Below are 21,178 nucleotides of genomic sequence, written 5' to 3'. Positions count from 1 at the left end.
AGTGCACTAAAGATTAATGGCAAGGCCAGATGGGGACTTGGGGGGGCAGGAGGGGTAAGAATATTGGGAGTAGACTCGAGGAGTCCAAACAAACCATATAGAAAACAAGCATTGGCAATGCAATCAGTCTCGCATTGCTAGGTAGTTAGCCACATCAGGACCACATGTGAAAAGCCAGTTGGGTTGGGGAAGAGTCAGTCTGACTCGGGCATCATAAAGGACAACAGAGTAGGGGAAAAGTCAATAATGCCCCATGGGTGCTCATAAGGGCCTTACTCCAACCCAGCATTGCTGCAACAGATAATGAAAACTAAAAAAAAAACATGAATACACATACCAGGCATATTTGTACCTCTCCTCTAGACGCCACGCCTGCAACCGTCCAGACCAATGATCGGCGACTCCCTGCAGGTAATTGCGGTTCCACAGCTTGCTGAAGTGTCGAGGACCACGGCGGAGACACTGGGAAGGCTGCACACAACATGGCTAACTTCCCACATGTGTATGCCCTCCCTGCCGATCCCTGGCCGCTAGAAGCATCGCATACAGCTCTGGTGATAGGGAAGGGAATCACGCGCTCTCCAGAAACAGGTGGGCAATTGTGGCGGGCAGGTTCAAAAGTGGCCTTAGTAATGGGAGGAGCGGGCAATCTCCAAGTTGGATGTACAAGTGTGACCCGCTGCAAACCTCCTGCACCGAAGTGGCGCCCGCTGACTGTCCCAGCTGGAGGACAGGGGCATATCACTCAGAGACTGCTCACCCTTCTGAGATACACCACGGATGTGACGTTCCCTAGCTCTAGGGCAGTGCGACAGATGCGGCCGCACTGGGCGCTGACTTGTGGAGGGGGCGCTGACCTCAGGGGGGTGGGGGGGAGCTGTGTTTAGCAATAACTTATGTTTGGGAAATGAGGGGCACTTTTGCCCAGTGGTAGTGAGAGAATCCGAGGAGGTGGTCATGGGGTATGCGGGCACCAAAAATGATTTTTGCACTGGGCGCCACCAGCGCTAAAGCCGGCCCTGCTTACAGGGCGAGCTCAAGAATTGTGTCTGCACTTCTTTCCTGGATTACTAATGCAATGGGAGGCTTCACGCTCCTCTTTTTTCTCTGCCTGAGGAAGCGCCATTCCCACAGACTCCTTTCAGTCACCCATGCTGGCTCAGTTCAGATGAATTCATCCAGGCGCAGAAGGAGCGCAGCCCACTAGGAGAGGCCAGAGACCGGAATGTACTGCAGAGCCGTAACCTTCCGTACAGGGAGCTTGATGTTTATTACCGCTCGCCAAGCTAATCGCAAGAATAAGCAGAATCGCGCTGAGATGAGGTGGAAACAATTTCTAACCAGATTGCAAAGGCACTAACGTTATCGCACAGACGCACAAGACAGACTTTGTTTTTACATAAGTAAACCTGATGTACAGCATGGCTAGCAACAAGTGAAGCCCTACCTGCATCCCTGATAGAGGATTTAAAAGTCGCCTACAACAGCCTTGAAGCGATCATTTAAAAGCTGGTTTTGGAGAAACCTAAGGGCACAAGTGAAGAGCTATTCCTCATAGTGTTTCCAACAAGAATTTAAAACAAAAATCCAGCTTGGAAACCTAAAAACACTTTATATCAATCCACCCTGGACAATACAGAAAGGAAATATTAAAAGCTGAAATAAACAATCCAAAAGTAATACTATTCAAATATTCAGATATGTTAATGACCTGCAATGAACACAATCACGACTGACATTACCTGTCCTGCCAGCACAGCAGCAGAGTGTGAAGAAAATAATATATATTTTTTTTACTGTAAGGAAACCTATCTGCTCTAGACTTTTGACCTCTGTTAAGGTCTGAGCCTTCCTGAAAAACCCTCAGCCCCTATATAAACGTTTAGCCCCTATATACTTTCTGAAATGATTAAATATTCGACTTCAGGATAGTGCTTGTCAAACTCGCGACTGGCCTGAGACTGCAACAGGGCACTAGGCTGAGCATATAACAAGTCAATTATTTATTATAAGCTTACAGTTAATTGGCTAATGCACATGGCCGCCTCATCTTTTCGCTGGTGTGTTATTACGTGGCTGTGAAGCAGGTAAAAGTTTTCTCCTTAAAGCAATAGTAGACTTTTATCCCACAAAAGCAACTGAAAAATGTTTGCATACACCTAAATTTCTCCTAAAAATAAAGTTCCAACAATTGTGGGCAGTGACGCTGATGGCAGATTTTACTATGATTTTTACAAGGTTTGTACATTTTGGGCAAAACTCCCTAATCAGAAAATTAAAAAGACATTTCCTTTTTGAACTCAAGTTATGAGACATCTATATATTATGTTTTGCATACAGCGTGAGAAATAAGGCCTTCATAATGCACCTTAACTGAATTTTAAAACAAGCATTAAAAATAAAATAGGTCTCGCCTTTTATTAAGTTAAAACTATTTGCTTTCCTATACAATACCATTAGTAAAGCAAATGGCCTCATCTTCCATGCTGTATTTTTTTTATCCCTAGTTCTGCTTCCTTACTGCCTGCCTACTATGTAATGCAATTTCCGTCTGCTTTTCTTTACAGTATGTATGTAAAGCGCTCTGATACCTACGGGTCAAGCTAGCGCTATATAAAACTGTTGTAGTCCAAAGAAAGAAGGCAAATTACATGAAGGTAAGATGCTGGACTGTTTATTTCAATCATCCACGCTCCACAACAGAGATGTCAACATTCTATCGTGAACTCTATAGGAATGTACCAAGGGAGCAGGAGGAGGGGGGGAGGATTGTACCAAGTAAGGAAAGAACAGCTATCATCTGAGATTACAACACATCTCCTTATATAGGGGAGAACAAAAAGGACAGGGGTACACTAACTCAGGATAAGTCCACCAGTCTGTCAACTTATCAGTAAAAAGGTTAGGAAATGCATCCCGCAGGAGATTGTTGCTGTTGGCAATATCTACTAAAATGACTTGGTTTTTGTCATTGGGGTCCAGAATGATTCCCAATTCCTTCTGGTGTTGCCAACCCAGAAGGTTCGCCCCACTCTCAACAACATACACCCTACCCACAATAGATTTCCCCTTAAAGTCTATGTGACTATTCACCATGCCCACTAAGGGAATGGGATCTCTGGTGTATCCTTCAGACGAAATATCAGGAGGGTTTAACATAGACTTGTTGCGACCCAGGGATTTCTCAAAGTCCTCTAGGTTTACCAACGTGAATGGGGAACATGAGTCTGCATACATCTCTATGGGTTTTTTGTCTATAAGTACTATACACTTTGGATAGATAGGCTTGGAGGATTCATAAGTGTCTTTTATTTGAAAAATGAATCTAGCCTGTGGTTCCTCACTAACGCTGACTACTTTTATTGTACTACTTATACCATCTCTGCACACTCTAGCTAAATGTCCTCTTCTGCTGCATTTTTTACATGTGACGCTTCGTGCAGAGCAAAAGGGACTGTTGGCAAAATGGTTGTTTATGCCACACCTAAAACATTTCAGACCATGGCCCTCCTTAGTAGAATTATTGGTTGGTACAATTTTAGTGCTCACTCTGTTAGCTACTTTGAGTACCTCGCCACTGGATGCTTCAACCTGAACAGATGCCACTACTTCTTCATTGATTTTCATCTCCTTTACACACTTAGCAGTATGTTCAATCGATTGTGCAATAGAAATCGCATCTCTTAGAGTGGGGTTTTTTGCCAATAGCTTCTCTTGAACTTTGCTGCTTGTGGTAAATAATTTAATTACCGGGACTTAATTTGATACAGAAACATAATAAAATAGCTCAGTAAATAAGAGGCAGAATCCGTGGTATTAGAGGTTCGGAATGGGCTTTATTCCAATGGTCGATTATAATCGGTTGCTCCAAGTTCCATCACCACGAAGGTTCAGGAAGTGAAGTACATACGTTATTGACAATTAATCACTTTTATACAATAGGCATTACAGTGAAGCAAATACAAGAGGCGTAACAATTGATAGTATGGATAATATATTCGTGCGTAGCAAAAATAGGCGTAACTGGGAGTGATGAAGGAACGTCATTAGATGTGATGTCATAATAGGGTGGTTCTATGAAAGAATTTCGCAATGTCAGCAGAAATACTTGGCAGAAATGCGCGCGCAGCAGCATGACGTATAATTGACGTGCAACTAGGGGGTGAAGGGGACTTGACATTTAGCTCTACATGTGGCGACAGAAGTCTGGAGGGTCAAGTCAACCTAATCCCAAATCATATCTAACATCCCATGTTTAAAGTACTATGTTATCCAAAAGAGAGGTCTCTTCGAATAGAATCTTATTCTATACTGACTATACTGACTGTTAGTGCGTGTACAAGCGTCTAAGTGTCTACAATAGATGCGAGGGCGGAAATCTTCCATAGTAATAGGGCTATGAATTACTTGCATAAAGACAGAGAAGCCGGGCCTTTGCTCGGTAGCTGGAAGAATGTTTACTTAAACTGCTAGACAGGAATGCATTGGGCAGGGAACGGAGCAGATAATTTCGAAGGTGAAATACAGTTTTTGGCAGGCAGCAGGCTGATGTCAGGCTTCGTGAGCCGCGCAGAGAAGGAGACAAAGTTCATGGTCACAGATGCAGGCTCAGACTGGAGCTTTCAGAGGCAGAAGGCAAGAAGAGTTTGATGACAGAATCAGGGCCTACTTGCCTGGACTGCAAAATGACATAAGTGAACCATATAAAGCCGGTGGCCTTTCATACTTAGGAATGGAATATCCGGCCTATTCATGGCGGATCTGACAGAGGACATGTTGACGGTGGACGCACATGTGTTTGCGTCTTCATAACTGGAACTGGAGGGAACATACATGTACTTGTGATTCATACATGAAACCGTTGGGGTCCAAGATAGGGGACATAACTGATCAGAAAAATCCATATTTCCACATTCCCTCCTTGTCCCCTACTTGCCCGTTAAGAGATATCAATCTTCATCAATCCATTGATCTGTTCATATAACATCATTTGTTCTTCTTTCTTCTTCCGTGATGAATGAAATCTTGGTGGTGGAATACACGATGTGGCACACAGACCACAGATCGCTGGTCCACATTGTAGGCATAGACAGCAACTGAATAGTATGAGAAGGCCAATACCTAGGAAAGATAGGACCTTCCATCCAAAGGTAGATAATACACTCCAAAACCAACCGGACCAAGTCCAGGTGCCTGGGTTCTGGTGTATCTGGCTTACAATCTTATGAAGGCGAGTTATGGCTTTATATACAGATGGCGAATGTTCTGGTATGAAAATGCAACAGCTTGATCCGATGACCCTACAAGCTCCGCCCCTATCGGCTAGGATGACGTCAAGGACAAGACGATTTTGAAGCACAACAATCCGCATAGCAGACTGCTCTTCTGTTAAATTGCCTAAGGCGGAAATAGTTTCGTTCACTACTGCTTCAAGGGTTCTAGTTAATCTACGTATCAGCTTACTATTAGTAACGGTACCTATATAGGGAAAGAGACCTTTATTGAAATCTGTGTATTTTTCCCATGCTGTTTCAGTGTAATCGACTATTGGGAGATCTCTCCTTACTCTATTATATACTAAATGAGTATTTCTGTGATAATCAGAAGGAGCTAGGAAAACAGGTGGCAAAAGGAATCCAATGTAGCAAGTACCATCCCAATCTAGAGGCAAACGTACATATGCCGTCTGACCACATATGAAATAAGAATGGCGGGAAGCTCTAAATGTAGACTTGCCTTGATCACTAAATTCTACTACAGTGGTGCATCTACTATGGCCCATATTTATGGAACCATTCTTTCTTACACATAATTCACCTTTTACTGGAAATATTGACATAGCGGGCAAAATTGGAGTAGCTTCGGATTCGACATTTAGGATCATAAGATTCAGCGTAAAATTACCTAATCCATACACTTCATTTTCTAGATCAGTTCCTGTTCTCTGGGGAAGTCCCTCCTTGTTAGGATAGCAGACTTTAAGCAAAACTAAGTTCAAATTTCCCCATACCCAGTTATCTTGATAAACTGCAGAATTCGAATCTAGAGAATTAATTAAACTAAACCATGCTCCACAGGAGCCGTTGTGTGTGAACGGGTATGGAAAGAGAGGTAGAATTCCCTTATAATTCTGATAGGGAGGGAGTCGGCCACATATCCAACAATTTGTAGCATTGCTAACCTGATGGGAATGATGTAACATACTAATAAACGTGTTATTGCGCAGCGCAAATCTATAAGACAACTCAAGCGGAGGTAATTCACTAAAAGAATGTTCAGCAGTAATATTATAAACATGTCTAGAAATAGGATAATATATGTGCAACAATATACTTGCAGTAATTATTAAAAGACTTAAGAAAAACAAAATTAATAACGTCACTATGCAATGACTACGCAGTGATTTACGGTACGCCTGTCGTTTCAACATTTTTCGGGTGTTTTCTCTATTCAGGTCCAAGGGATACATGTCAGAGACAATTCAACCGCTTCACCTTGGAGAGGACTTAAACAATCAAATTGCTTGACTGATTGGACCTGAGCTTTAGTTTATAATGTTCGGAATTACTCTTTTCAACAAAAGGAAGTTTTGAGTCAATGGGTGAAGACACACAAGGTGTGGTATTCACATCTGATTGTAGTCCATGAAATTTCTTGATATGACTTGAATGAATCCAGCCTTTCCTGCCCTCGATCTTCACGGCTGTCCTTGTGGTGAGCAAGACAAGCTGCGGTGACTTCCACCTAGGTTCCAGCTGAGTCTTTCGATCAAAGTTCCTCACCAGGACCAGGTCTCCCGGAACTACGTCATGGGGTTTCACCTCAGTGTTGTCAGGAAAAGCTGCAGCTACCTGTGAACGACAAGATTGTAGTGCAGACATCAAGGAAGCCAAGTAATCTGTCAGCATATTACAGTCAATATCAGTTATTTTGCGTGGTATGGGCGTCCCCCACATATTTGGTGGTCTGCCGAAGATCACTTCATACGGGGATAGCCCTGTTCGAGAGTGTGCTACCATTCTTGTGTAAAAGAGTGCAACTGGTAATGCTACTACCCAGTCGACACCTTTCTCTCTGCATATTTTGGACAATCTAATTTTCAGAGTCTGATTATGTCTTTCTACGAGACCTGCTGCCTCGGGGTGTCGGACACAGTGGAATTTCCACTGATAGCCTAACAAAAGTGAAACGTGTTTCATTAATTCGGATGAGAACGGCTGGCCGTTATCTGAGTGAACAACACGTGGTAAACCGTATCGTGGGAAGAATTCTCGAACCAACTGTTTGGCAGTAGTCGGGGCAGTGTAATCTGAAACCGGGTATGCCTCCGTCCAACGGGAAAGAGCACAAACAACTACGAGAACATATTTGAATCCTCTACATCGTTCCATCTGGATATAATCCATCTGGAGGACTTCAAAAGGGTGATCAGGAGGCTGAAATCCACCCTGTTCTACGGGAACGCTTTTTCCTGGGTTGAACTGGCAACAGATCATACAGGTACGAACTTTTTGTTTGGCTGCTGCTCGTAAATGTTTATTGAACCAAATGTGTTGAATGCTATCTAGCATAGCTTTTTCTCCTAGATGTGCTGGACTATGTATAGTGTTAATTATAACTTGGACCATTGAATCAGGAAGGAACCACACAGACTTTTCCTTCATCATCCATCCTTGATCCGTTTGGATCCCTCCTAATTCAGTCCATTTCTTTATTTCGTCTGGTGTAGCATGTGTCTGTATGTCAATTACGTCAAGAGTAGGATCTTTAACCGTCATACAATGTGTTGGCGTCGGGACTATTGCCTTTGTCATGTCGGATGTTTGAGTTTGAGCAGTCTGTTTAGCTGTTCTGTCAGCTAGATCATTGCCTTGAGAAATGATATCAGTAACTTTCGTATGAGCTTTACATTTCATAATTGATATTGCAGTGGGTAGATGTATCGCATCTAATAAGGCATGGATGAGGGGTCCGTGCTGAATGTGGGCACCGTGGGAAGTTAAATAACCTCTCTCTCGCCACAGCACGCCGAAGTCATGTACAACTCCGAATGCATAACGTGAATCAGTGTATATGTTGACTTTTTTATTTGTGGCTTGAATACAGGCTTGTGTCAGAGCGATGAGCTCTGCGGCTTGAGCTGACAAGGTATTTATGCAATTTGTTTCAATGATTTCAGTGTCTGTTGTGACTGCGTAAGCGGCCACTAACTCTCCTGTACCTGTTCTCATACATGAACCATCTACATACAACGTCAGGTCTGGGTCTGACAATGGGACATCGGTTAAGTCTTGTCTGGGTTTCGTCGTGATTGTAATAACTTCAATACAGTCATGGGCTAGCGGGTCTGTTCCGATCACAGGTAAAAGTGTGGCAGGATTCAATGTGTTACAACGTCTGATTTCTATATGTGGCTGAAACAATGTTAACTCGTACCCTGTAAGTCGCGCTATAGTCAAGTGTTGTGTTTGCGTTCTATTCACAAGAACCTCTACTGCATGTGGTACTTGAACTGTCAATGGATGTCCTAACACTATGGCATCGCTTTGTCTGATTGCCAAAGCTGTTGCTGCCACTGATTTCAGACACGCAGGCAAAGCCTGAGCTACGGGATCTAATGTACTAGAAAAATAAGCACATGGTTTGTGTGCTCCTGCTTGTTCCTGTGTGAGTACTGACAAAGCAGTACCTTCGCGTTCTGTAACAAAAAGTGTAAACTGTTTACTGTAACATGGCGTTGCTAAGACAGGTGCTTGACATAAAGCTTTCTTTAAGCTTTCAAAAGCTTGTGTATGTTCCTGAGTCCAAGGGAGAACAGTCGATGTGGCTGCCTCCTGTGTTGTCAATTGAATGAGTGGTTTTGCTAGAAATGCATATTGAGGGATCCACTGCCTACAATATGAAGTGAGGCCTATGAAAGCCCGTACCTCCTTTTGTGTCTTTGGTATTGGCATGTTAGCTATTAACTGAATGCGGTCGGGTGTAAGCTGCCTTCCCTCCTTGGACAGCGAGTGTCCAAGATAAACAACTCGCTGGACACAGAATTGCAGCTTAGAAGGGGACACCTTGTGCCCCTTTTCGGCTAGAAATTGTAAAACTGTCAGTGATGCTTTCTCACATTCTGGTTCGCTTCTAGCGGTGATCAGCAGATCATCGACATATTGAAGCAGAGCAGTGTTAACTGGCATATGGATACTGTTGAGTTCTCGTTTCAGTGCTTGGCTATAGATGCTGGGGCTTTCTGTAAATCCTTGAGGTGCGCGGGAGAATTTAAAGCTACGTCCATTTAAACTAAATCCGAACAAATATTGGCTTTCCGGATCTATTGGGACGCTGAAAAAGGCATTCTTGAGATCAATTACAGTAAAGAATGTTGCTTCGGAATCAATAGCTGTTAGTAATGACGAGATATCTGGGACCACAGGGAATTGTGGCACAATGCATTTGTTTAATTCGCGCAGATCAATAACCAATCGATATACTGGCGGGGCCTTCGGATCTGTTCGTTTAAGAATCGGAATTATCGGTGAATTACATACATTGGAGTCTGTTTCCACAACCACTCCTTGGGCAATGAGCTCGTCAATGATTTGCAGTAAAGCCACTACAGCATCTGGTGGTAACTTGTATTGTCTCATTCGTGGTAGTACCACTCCTGCCTTTAGTGTGACTCGATATGGTGTAATATTCATGCAACCAACATCAGTAGGGCCTTGTGCCCATAGATGTGTAGGTAAAGTCTGCAGTCGGGGATCCATGTCTCTAGACACATAGTGACCTTTAAAATCACGTAAAAACAATCTTACTCCTTCCGGAGAACAACATATTATAGCTCCTAGAGCTTTCAGTGTTTTTATTCCTAACAAGTTTTCTGGACATGATTTAGTAAGCAATAAATCTGTAGTTCGGGTCAAAGGTCCTATCGTAAGTGGAAGAGGTTGTGACACTTCATTAACAATAGGTTTTCCTGAAAAACCAAGGGAAATATTCTGTGAGTCTGAGAGGGGTGCCCCTGGAACTTCACTACGTTTTATAGTTGTTCGACTTGCCCCTGTATCGAGTAAAAATTTTCTGTCTTGGCCTAATAATTCACTATGTACATAAGGTCCTTCTTGGTCTACAGGGACCTCGATAAGGGGTAAGTCTACTTCCCTCTCTAGGCTTGTTCATGCGTATCGTTGATAATCAGGATAGTCGTACTGTGCGGTCTGGTACAGTTGTCGTGTCGTGGTTTGTGTGGCAGCAACAGGCAGCGCTGGTGTAGCCGGCACAAACTGTATAGACTGTGGTGGAGCTGGCATGGACTGTGCATGCTGCGGGGCTCCTGGTTCATTCTGATCCTGTCTAGGTGGCCGTGGTCTTTCTTTTGTATTACCTATGGCGATATTATGTTTCAAAACTGGACAATCGTGTACGTAATGACCTGGCTTTTTACAATAATTGCATGTCCCTTTTATAGGTCCTGTTGAATCACCGGAATGTGTCGTACCCTTTTTATGTCCTTCAGCTGGAACTGTCTGGGAGACTAGCATTTTCATTTTCGTGTCTTTCATGCGTCTTTGTTCATGTTCTTGTTCCTCTCTAATTCTATTGTGATGGTACTGTAACATTTGTAACATTTGTGATGGAGTGTTACCTTGCCAGGTACTCTCGAATTTTAATACTCTATTCTTCACTTGAGGCAAGGCATTTTCTACTAATTTTGTCACAAACAGATGTGGGTATGATTCGCTACTTGCTTTTATGCCACTATTTATACCAAAACATTTTTCAAATCTGGCATAGAAATCACTAGTGTCTTCATCTTGCTTCTGTTTACAGGCTGAAATTGTACCCCAATCTTCCTTTTTCGTAGTTAATAAACGTGGCAGTACCTGTACTAGTAAACCTGGTAGTGCTTTAGTTTTATCCCCAAGCCCTGCTCCTGCAGTTCGGGCCTTTTCTTCTGCTTCTAATGCTGACCATTCTATCTTTTGGTCTCCTACCTCCCACTCTTTTTCCCTGAGTTTTTCATAAATGCCAGCAGGCATTAATACCTTTAATATTGTCATAATGTCGGGATAGGTATACTCTCCCATGAGTAACATGTCTTTAATTTCTCGGTGAAAACCTGCTGGGTCTTTGTCATGACTGGGTACCACTTTCTTCATTTCTAACAATTCTATTTTCGATATGGGCGTATATACAAATACGCGTTTAAACTCATTGTCCTCGCCTTTTATTGGGTGCACTTCTCGTAAGGGATTCTGTCTGTCCATGTAATACGTGGTTCTTTCCTTGATGGGCAATGAGACATGTTCTGGGCATACAAAAAGAATGTACTGTTTTCTTGATTCTAGTATTTCTTTAATTAATTTAGTACCTGAACCTCTCCATCTATTCATGAGTAATTCAGTCAATATATCAGGTAAGGGACCAGGATCCGAATGCTGACTCTGATATAGTATAAGGAGTTGTTGAATCATATAAATCCCAGCTAAACGCTGTTCATCTGGGGTGAGATTCAAAAATGTGTGTGCTACTGTATCATCACCATACTTTCCGGGACTGGCAACCCAATGGACGGCTGACCTGGCTAATTCTTGTTCATCCATAGAATCGAGAAAATGATAACCCCTTCGTTCTCGGAGTAATTTGTCAGCTGCTTGGAATGAATGCTCGTTAGACCTTATATTTATTATTGGTGTTTGGAAATTCCTGTTATTATCTGGACATATCGGACGTATCGGGTCAATATGACATCTAGTACTATTACAAGATCTTCCTCTACCTACATAGGCTATGGTGTCTGACTGTCCTGTGGGCAGTCCTGATCCTTCCTCCTCGCTTTGTTCGAACTGGTCTACCGCTAATCTTTCTTCGTGTAGGCGTTCTATTTCTTTACGGATCTTTCGGCACATGGCTATTATACAATTTTGCTTATCATGTCTCCCTTCTGATATATTCTGGCTCCATCTGGTAAGAATTTGCATTGCTTCCGGGTCTACCCCCGGTCGGTCTTGATTTCTGATCACACAATTTATAAGGAAACGTAACAGTTCCCCCTGTATCTCCACTTTCTGGTATTCCATAGCTCTGTTAATACATTCAGAATCTCGCCCTGTTTGGACAAAATGGTATATATTATCTAGATGCGCAGTCATTCCTGGTAACTTCCCTAAATACACCGCGGCTCGTCTGATACGTAATGATGCCATGATCATTTCGTCCTCTTTGCCGGGCACAGGGTCATATCTACAATCTACAAGAAGTTCCTTAAGCGTACGGGCATTTATGAGTTTGGGGGTACGTGAATGTGCTGACTCTTGAAAGGTAAGTTTATTTATTCTGGGTGGCGTAGAAAAAATGTTGGTAGCACCTCCCGTAGCCCCATCTGGGGTATCGGGCGTGAAAGGATTCGTTGAACGTGATACAGCAACTATAGGTGTGGACACAGCTATAGAAGTAGCTGTAGGAACAGATGTAGAAACAGATGTGCTTGCCGGAACTTGTGTCAGGACTTGTTGCTGTAGAGATACGGGTACTGGATCTTGGCGTTGAACCTCCCTGGCAGGCGGTCTATGTGGGGCGGGATTAGCATACTCGGGAGCTGCGTCATCTAAATATGAGGAAAGAAAAACATCTTCTGCGGTTCTAGGATGCCCCTTAGGATGTACCTTTATTGGAAATAATGGGGTTGGCAAGTCTTTTGGTATCTCCGGAGTAGCCTTAGATAATCCTTCGGCCAGAAGGGGATACATACCATTCATAAGGGCATTTCTTTGTCTGTCTACTTGTTCTGATTTCACTCGGGTACCTTCTTCAATTAATAGATTTTCTCGGACTTTATTTGAATTCTCTCTATTTTTCTCTTCCTGTCGGAGTGCTTTTTCTGTACGTCTATGAGATTCTTTACGCCATAACTCAATGGCGTCTTTCTGTGACTGTCTGACTTTCCTTTTCCATAACTCTTCCTCTATTTTCATGATGCACTCTGCATCCCAGGTCCCAGCTGCGGGCCACCTCTGACTTTCTGGTAATTCCTTGGTGTAGTCTACCCATAAATCAAGAAATAATATAGCGTCTAAGCCATGTTTATGATACATGAAGTACCCTGGAGTGTCCCTAGGAGGAATAGGAACGGCTTCTTCGAGTACCCCTTTTCTTGTTGTGATCTGTCTTAATTTCGAAAAGAGCGGCATATTGAAAACTGATCTGATACTTGATTTTGAACAAACTTAATACAGTAAACACGATAATGAACAGTCATTCATACCACAATATGCAGAACGTTTTTAAAACATTTAACATTTAACATTTAACTGAGCAACGATGATGATGACGGTCTAAGGAAAACTTAATCACTAAACATAATACTCGACTTTAACTGAATTATTCTGAATTTATATACTTGATATACTAGATATACTGCTAAACAGTACAGATACACTGCTGAAACAGTGCAGACCGGATTTGTGTACCCAAACCCGTCTTGACCGGCACAACCTATGTGCACGTCAGAACGCCTCCCCAGTAATGGTACTCACCGGGTAGCTCGGAAACGGAAGGCCTCGGAAACTGAACTGAACTTGAACCGGACTGGACTCGACTCGAACACTTCGGAAACTGGACTCGACTCGGGACTTCGGAAACTGGTGGGCCTCTGTATACCTCGGATCTTGCTCTCTCAGCTAGGCTCTGGTCGGGATACTTCGCACTTCTCACCGCCTCGTCCGGGTGTTGATCGCAGCCTCAGTCGCCCCCGCTTGACCGGAGGGAGATACAGGAAATCCTGCTGGTACGCGTTATTGTCCGTCCAGCTGTGGCAGGAGACCGGGCCTGCAACTCACCGCCGGCGCGTGAGATGAGAAAGTGTCCCTGTTCGGGCGCCATTCATGTGGTAAATAATTTAATTACCGGGACTTAATTTGATACAGAAACATAATAAAATAGCTCAGTAAATAAGAGGCAGAATCCGTGGTATTAGAGGTTCGGAATGGGCTTTATTCCAATGGTCGATTATAATCGGTTGCTCCAAGTTCCATCACCACGAAGGTTCAGGAAGTGAAGTACATACGTTATTGACAATTAATCACTTTTATACAATAGGCATTACAGTGAAGCAAATACAAGAGGCGTAACAATTGATAGTATGGATAATATATTCGTGCGTAGCAAAAATAGGCGTAACTGGGAGTGATGAAGGAACGTCATTAGATGTGATGTCATAATAGGGTGGTTCTATGAAAGAATTTCGCAATGTCAGCAGAAATACTTGGCAGAAATGCGCGCGCAGCAGCATGACGTATAATTGACGTGCAACTAGGGGGTGAAGGGGACTTGACATTTAGCTCTACATGTGGCGACAGAAGTCTGGAGGGTCAAGTCAACCTAATCCCAAATCATATCTAACATCCCATGTTTAAAGTACTATGTTATCCAAAAGAGAGGTCTCTTCGAATAGAATCTTATTCTATACTGACTGTTAGTGCGTGTACAAGCGTCTAAGTGTCTACACTAGATGCGAGGGCGGAAATCTTCCATAGTAATAGGGCTATGAATTACTTGCATAAAGACAGAGAAGCCGGGCCTTTGCTCGGTAGCTGGAAGAATGTTTACTTAAACTGCTAGACAGGAATGCATTGGGCAGGGAACGGAGCAGATAATTTCGAAGGTGAAATACAGTTTTTGGCAGGCAGCAGGCTGATGTCAGGCTTCGTGAGCCGCGCAGAGAAGGAGACAAAGTTCATGGTCACAGATGCAGGCTCAGACTGGAGCTTTCAGAGGCAGAAGGCAAGAAGAGTTTGATGACAGAATCAGGGCCTACTTGCCTGGACTGCAAAATGACATAAGTGAACCATATAAAGCCGGTGGCCTTTCATACTTAGGAATGGAATATCCGGCCTATTCATGGCGGATCTGACAGAGGACATGTTGACGGTGGACGCACATGTGTTTGCGTCTTCATAACTGGAACTGGAGGGAACATACATGTACTTGTGATTCATACATGAAACCGTTGGGGTCCAAGATAGGGGACATAACTGATCAGAAAAATCCATATTTCCACATGCTGGTAGTGCATCTAACGAGTTGATCCCTTAAGAGGGAATCGTTGAGATCCCCAAACTCGCACAATTGGGTGAGACCTCTTAGAGCCACAATATAATTATTAATGGATTCACTCTTTCCCTGTACTCTGCTGAAGAATTTGTGGCGTTCAAGCACCACATTGACTTTATCACCAAAGTGAGTCTCTAATTTCATGAGTGTGATTTCGTAAGCATCAGCATCATCATCATCTTCCAAATCCGGTTCAGGTAAGGTTTCATAAACTTTGCGACCATGAACACCTAAATTATGTAGTAAAATGTGTTGTTTGCGCAAAGCTGAAAACTTTTCTCCCCCCATCGCAATTAGGTAAGATTCAAACAACTTAGTCCAATCCTTCCAGTGGATTTCAGGGTCTCCGCACTCATTTAAGAAGGACGGTGGTTGGCTTATACCTGGAGTGCCCATAGTAGCGTGTGGGGTAGGGCTCTCAATGAGGGTGGCGCAAGAGACTCAACAGGAACAGGATAACGTAAAGGATTGCAGAGCGTGCCACTGGAACTGATGAAGGATGAGTAAGGAAAAGATGTGTGTGTGTCACAGAGAGTAACACACAAGGAGGTGAGTGTGTCACCGCGTACCCTGATGGCTTCAACTTGCACAAGGGTGCTGAGTATCATGCACCTGAATATCACAGGTGAAAGTAGAGGAGGCTCTAGGATGACACGCACAATGTGAGCGTGTCACAGTGTACAGGCTAATCGGTGATTGAGTCGGTATCTCTGGACCCCCAGAATAATTCAGAAAGGAAAGATCTTACTTGGTAGGGAGGCACAGGAACACAAGGGTCGACACGAAGGTCCGTAGCAGTGAGCCGGCAGAAATGACTCAGGAGGACCGGTCCTCTGTGGGTTGGAGCGCCCGGGACGCACCGGTGCAGGCAGGAAGCTTGTGCGAAGGAGACTGATAGTAGCGGGCCGGCCCGAAGCAGGTTGGTGCGCCGGGAATGCTCCGGGGCAGGCAGGAAGACAGTAGGCGGAGCAACACACTCCGCAGAAGGAATGCACCACCGCCCGTAGTAACAGTCTAGAGGAGCCACTGACAGGAGTGTTCCGAACTCCACACAACTAGGCAATGGAGCAGAGACGTTGAGCAGAGGTGGGAACCACCCCCACACCTCTGAGGAAACACCCCGCAGTCCAACCAAACAATGTCGAGCCACGCTGCACTCTAGCCAGGAATCCTGAAACGTCAAATATGCAGTAATCTTAAGAGTGCCACACAGGACCAAGGAGCTTGAGAATGCTGACGCAGAAACACCACCGGAACCGGGCTGTATGCACTCACAACACCCTGATCACAGCTCGAAGAAAGAGTAAATGAAGGAGCTTGTGGCACCAGTATCTTAGACTAGCCCTGAGTAAGGGTTTCTTTTACCAGACTAGCCTTGGACAGGTGGCACTTACATATGGACAGACAGCTCCTCCGACGCGGTGGAATCTTGACGGAAGCAAAGTCCTCTCAAGATGAATCTTTCTTAAGCAGGAGAGAGCACACAAAGGGGAGATGATCGGCTGCCCCCTTCGCAGGTGGTCGCCAGTGTTGTAGTCCAAAGAAAGAAGGCAAATTACACGAAGGTAAGATGCTGGGCTGTTTATTCCAATCATCCACTCTCCACAACAGAGATGTCAACATTCTATCGTGAACTCTATAGGAATGTACCAAGGGAGCAGGAGGGGGGGGGGGGGGAGGATTGTACCAAGTAAGGAAAGAACAGCTATCCTCTGAGATTACAACAAAAACTTTTAAAATAAAAAATAAATAAAAAAATAAAGGCGAGACCTATGGCATTTTCAAAGCTTGTTTTCTCTCCTCCCGAGACTGCATAGAAGAATGTCAGAAAAAGACATTTGCAGGAAAAGTGTTTCCTCTTTTTTTGGATCCATTTTGCAGGGGAACGAATGAAGGAAAGCATAGGAAAGAAAAGTCACAGTTTTCAACAAGTGACCTGGAGCACTACAAAAAGGTAGAGAATAAGAGAAAGAGAGGGGGGCGGCTGCTAGCGGTGGAGCAGGAGAAGGAAACGACAGCCCTTTTCCTTCTGTGCTCACCCGTCCTTGAACAGCCACGAACGGCCGGGCTATTTCGGCCGTCCTGCGACGCATATCTAAAATAATAAAGTAGGGGAACGGACTGTATTAAATTAAATAAGTAGGGGCACGCCGTGCCCTACCGATCCCGCCCACTTCGACCACTGCTTGCGATCTATATTTACTTCCACCATCTATTGCTCTTTTGAGTATTACTATCTCTACCCAATGGTGGTCAGGTATTTTTATGTGATTCCCGCTTTCATCCTTTTTTATTTTGGGAGTGATGTAGTATTAATCTCCCAGCTATCAACCATTACAGACTGCACAGGAGGAAGATTTTGACTTTCCAACTCTCCGGGGTATAACTGTCTAACTCCACTAATGGAGCTTTGACTCCTTGTGCAGTTTTAGTTTGAACAACAGATGTCTTCTCAGATGCTTCCTCTCCAATCCATCATGTGACCAGGTAAGGTAGCTTCTCCAGGCACACTACTGCGCAGGCGCAATGGGCACCTGCTCTGACCAGATCAATACAGCAATCCTCTAGACCCAGAACACTGTTACCATGCTCCAGACCTGGTCGGACCCTGGGGGATTCGGCACATTTTTAACACATTGGTTTTGGCTTCCAATGAATATCGACGACATTTCCTTTGTTCCCTGTAATACCGGGGACTTTTTCTCAGATTACAATCAATCAATCAAGACATTTATAGAGCGCGCTATTGCTCGAAAAGCCAGGTCTTGAGGTGTTTCCTGAAGGTGAGATGGACCTGGGTCATTCGTAGGTGTGCAGGGAGGGAGTTCCATGTTTTGGCTGCCAGGTAGGAGAACGATCTTCCTCCGGTGGTGGTTCTGCGAATCCGTGGGACGGTTGCGAGGGTGAGGCTGGCGGAGCGGAGCTGGCGGGTGGGGGTGTAGAACGAGAGGCGGTTGTTGAGGTATTTGGGGCCCATGTTGTGAGCGCTTTGTGTGCGTGGGTAAGGAGCCTGAACGTGATCCTCTTGTTGACGGGGAGCAAGTGCAGGTTTCTCAGGTGGGCGGATAAGTGGCTGTGGCGAGGGATGTCGAGGATGAGTCGTGTGGAGGCGTTCTGTATGCGTTGTAATCATTTCTGAAGTTTAGCGGTGGTTCCTGCGTAAAGGGCGTTTCCGTAGTCCAGTCGGCTGGTGACGAGGGCCTGGGTGGCGGTCTTTCTGGTTTCGGTGGGGATCCATCTGAAGATTTTTCGGAGCATGCGCAGGGTGTTGAAGCAAGAGGACGAGACGGCGTTGACTTGCTTGGTCATCGAGAGGGAGGAGTCCAGGATGAAACCCAGGTTGCGTACGTGGTCCGATGGTGTCGGCGCGGAGCCTAGTGCTGTGGGCCACCAGGAGTCGTCCCAGGCGGATGGGGATTGTCCAAGGATGAGGACCTCCGTCTTGTCAGAGTTCAGCTTCAGGCGACTGAGCTTCATCCATTCTGCGACGTCTTTCATTCCTTCCTGGAGGTTGGTTTTGGCGGTGGCTGGGTCTTTGGTGAGGGAGAGTATGAGCTGGGTGTCATCGGTGTAGGAGACGATGTTGATGTGTTTGCGTGCAATAGCGGCGAGGGGGCTCATGTAGATATTGAAGAGGGTCGGGCTGAGCGAGGAGCCTTGGGGTACGCCGCAGATGATCTCGGTGGCCGCTGATCGGAAGGGAGGGAGGCGGACTCTCTGGGTTCTGTCAGAGAGGAACAAGGTGATCCAGTCCAGGGCCTTTCCTTGGATCCCCGTGTTGAAGAGGCGGGTTGTTAGGGTGCGGTGGCACACGGTATCGAAAGCGGCTGAGAGGTCTAGGAGGATGAGGGCGGTTGTTTCTCCGTTGTCCATCAGGGTCCTAATGTCGTCGGTGACTGCGATGAGGGCCGTCTCGGTGCTGTGGTTGGCTCGGAATCTGGACTGGGACGAGTTGTTTGCCTCGAGGAAAGCAGTTAGCTGTTTATTGACAGTCTTCTCGATGACTTTGGCCGGGAAGGGAAGAAGAGAGATGGGGCGGAAGTTCTTGAGGTCTTTAGGGTCCGCTGTGGGTTTCTTCAGAAGGGCGTTGATTTCTGCGTGCTTCCAGTTCTCGGGGAAGGTGGCTGACGCGAATGAGATGTTTATGATGTTCCGGAGATGGGGTGCGATGATGGTGTCGGCTTTGTTGAAGATGTGGAGGGGGCATGGGTCAGAGGGGGAGCCGGAGTGGATGGAGTTCATGATGTTGGTGGTGTCTTCAGTGCTGATGGGGGTCCAGGCTCTGAGGGTGGTGGTGGGGGTCGCTGGTTCGGTGACTGGGGTCCGTAGCTGTTGTGTATATCTGCGATCTTTCGGTGGAAGAACGTGGTGAGGGAGTTGAAGAGTTCTTGTGACGGTGTGATGTCGTTGTTGCTGGCGTTGGGGTTGGAGAGCTCTTTGATGATGTTGAAGAGTTCCTTGCTGTTGTGGGTGTTGTTGTCTAGTCGCTCTTTGAATGATGTCCTTTTGGTGGTGCGGATCAGCTGGTGGTGTTCGCGGGTGGCGTTCTTGAGGGCTGTCATGTTTTCTGTAGTTTGCTTGTGGCGCCAGGTTTTTTTGAGGGATTGGCAGGATTTCTTTGAGTCTTTGAGGGCGTCTGTGAACCACGGGGTTTTCCTGTTGCCGGTCTTGCCTGGGTGGTTCTTCAGTGGGGCGAGGTCGTCGGCGCAGTTGGTGATCCACTGTGTGAGATTCTGGGCTGCGTCATTGGTGTCGGCGGTGTCGGTTGGTGGGTTCTTGCTTAGTGATGAGAGGAGTTGGTCTGTGGTGATTTTGCTCCAGCGTCTTCGGGGGGATTTGTTGCGTGCTGTGGTGGGATGTAGTCTTTTTGAAGGTGAAGTGGATGCATCTGTGGTCGGTCCAGTGTGGTTCGGTCGAGTGGCTGAAGGAGACGTGGTTGCTGGCGGAGAAGATGGGGTCGAGCGGGTGCCCAGCGATGTGGGTGGGGGTGTTCACCAGTTGTTTGAGTCCGAGGTTGGCAAGGTTGTCGAGCAGGGTGTTGATGTTGTTGTCGTTGTTGTACTCCAGATGGAAGTTCAGGTCCCCTAGGAGGATGTATTCTGGTGAAGCTAGGGCGTGCGGGCTGATGAAGTCGGTGATGGTTTCGCAGAATTGTGTGCGCGGGCCCGGGGGTCTGTAGATGAGTGTTCCTCTAAGGGTGGTCTTGGGGTCGGTGTGAATCTGGAAGTGCAGGTGTTCGGCGGCGGAGAGTGTGTCTTCGGTGTTGGTCGTGATGTTGATGGTGTTCCTGTAGATGATGGCGATTCCTCCTCCAGTTTGGTTGCCGCGGTCCTTCCGGGTGAGCTTGTAGCCGTCCGGGATGGCTATGGTGATGTCGGGGGCCGATGAGGCGTTCATCCAGGTGTCCGTGAGGAAGGCGACGTCTGGTGCTGTTGTGTCGAGGAGGTCCCAGAGTTCGACGGCGTGCTTGTGGACGGAGCGTGTGTTGAGGAGGATGCATTTGAGGTGGTTGTTGTTGTTGCTCGGTTTGGTGTGCGGGGGATAGGTTCGGAGGCAGGTGAATTTGCAGGCTTGACAGGTGAAGGGTCCGTGGGTGTGTTTCGGGGTGGCTCTGTAGCAGGCGGGCGGCCGTCCGGTGTTGAGTGCGTTGAGGGCGGCGGAGTCGTACCACAGTCGGGTGGCCTGGCTACGGTGGGGGCCAGGGGTTCTGGTGCTGGGCGTGGTCCAGGCGCAGACGGGCGCAGACGGGCGCGCCTTAGGCGCGCCTTCATTGTTCCAGCGGCGCGGCCGCACAGCGGCCTGCATTATGTAGGGGTCGAGGGAGGGAGGGGCAGCTAGGAGGGGGGAGCGGGGACCAATCGGGGTCAGGGGGCGGGGCCGCAGCGGCGGGGAACGAAGGAGCAACGGCGGGGGGAGAAAAACAACAGTGGGGCAGCTACAGAACGAAAAAAGGAGCAGGAAAGGAAATACAAAAGTGCAGTCAGTAAAATACAATACAATGGGAATACAATACAATGGGAAGTAAGAGGAGGCAAAATTACGATCTCTGGGCCACCAGGGATCAAACCGGCGGCAG

This window comes from Triturus cristatus, chromosome 7, assembly GCF_964204655.1.
Source record: "Triturus cristatus chromosome 7, aTriCri1.1, whole genome shotgun sequence".
NCBI classification, from domain to species: domain Eukaryota; kingdom Metazoa; phylum Chordata; class Amphibia; order Caudata; family Salamandridae; genus Triturus; species Triturus cristatus.
The sequence above is the reverse complement of the archived record's forward strand: the minus strand, read 5'-3'. Positions refer to the sequence as shown.